Here is a 1,677-nt window from a genome sequence, read left to right as displayed (position 1 = left end):
GAACATTGGAGGAACACAGTTCTGTTCTTCTTCCAGAAGTCTGCAGTTCAGTTTGTTTATCGGCCAAGGAAAAGAGCAGATATTTTTTCCTGTAAAACTCATAGTTCTTTTTAAAATACTTTTAACGTCCGCCGCTTTTCCTTCATCACCCTATATCTGAGAGACAAACACTCTTGGCCAAAGCATGACGTACCCAGACTTAAAGGATCCACATGACCGTGTGGTCCCATCCACACTCTCTCTGTGTCTGGGCACAGGGACAGAGACAGTATGAGACAGAATGGTGCAACAGCAGAATCAGAGAACATAGGACCAACGCCCATCCACAACCCCCAAACCTTCCCAGGCCTGCCTTCATAATAGGCAAAGACAAAGACGCAAAGGGCTGGCTGTATTTTTTGGGTAAATGAAATACTGCATCATTTTTGGCCACATCATATTCATTCGAAAAATCTGATTATACCATTATCTCCTTTTAAAACTCAGGATATTGTGCAAATCATATTAAATCTGTACGATAGATACGGTTGACAGGGTGTTAAGTCTTAAGTCTCTGTTGGTCTCCAAGGCTCTCACTCTCTTTGTTCGGTTTGGTTAAATCATTCTCTCTGTTCTCTCCCGTGGTTTGCGAGATGGAGAGTCTGGGAGATGGAGATGGGCTCGTTGTCCCGGCGGGTCAGTGCCAGAGTTCACCGCACCGTGGAGCTGGCATAGGTCAGCGACCCAACAATGCACATCCCTGGACAAGATCTCTCCTAGCATGGTGGACAGATTAGGGGTGCACTCAGAAACATCTTTTTATCATAACAGAGTAGTAATGAGAGCCGTATGAGAGGCAGCACGCTCCAAACATGACTAATACTGGAACAGCGGCGATTCATCAGACTAACAAATATGGAACACACTGCACAAAAACATGAACTTTTCCCATCGCGCAGTGACCTGAGCTGGGCCTTGGCAGGGCCTGACTGGCTGAGCCGTGCTTTATTCAACATCCGATCAAAGATGAGCTCAGCCCGTTCTTCCTCCACATCCCTGAACCATTATCATCAGCAGCATCAGGAATTACCTCAGGACAACCAGTCCTGGGTGACTGACTCTTACAGGTTAAATGCAATTGCATTACGTTGGGTGAACAGCCAGGTATTTGTCTAAAATACTTTTGATAAGGGGCCTTGCAGCTGTGGAGCAGCAGTGTAAGCTGCTTTGATCAGTAATAGCTAGCCCACACTGCTCTGCCCATAAGGCCTAAGTCTATAATTGGACAAAAGCACTACTGCAGAGGAGGAGAGGAGTCTCCTGTCACTGCAGGGGAAAAACCTGCAGCTGGCGACGGTGACATCAGTGGGCAGGAGAACTGTAGCACACCGATGGCTCAGATGCACTGATAAGGCCTGGACTCTGATAGCTTCCGAAAGACACAGACACCCTGGGATAGGGAGCTAAGAATAAAGCGGTAACGTTGCCACTCCAAAGGTTCAAATGGAACCACTCACTGTTCCCTCTCTCTCCCTTACACTCAGTGAACTTTTAACCCCATCTCCTTCAGAGGCTCTACTGGTTCATGCTTTTTAAGATGCTACTTTTCATTCTTGCAGTGTACAGTGGAGGTAGTGTGGGCTGCTGTTGAGGTGTTACGGTGGTGAAGCTTATGAGCAGGAAAACTAGATGGAGCCT

Source organism: Salvelinus fontinalis, chromosome 34 (genome assembly GCF_029448725.1).
Source record: "Salvelinus fontinalis isolate EN_2023a chromosome 34, ASM2944872v1, whole genome shotgun sequence".
NCBI classification, from domain to species: Eukaryota; Metazoa; Chordata; class Actinopteri; order Salmoniformes; family Salmonidae; genus Salvelinus; species Salvelinus fontinalis.
Note: the sequence above shows the minus strand (reverse complement) of the source record.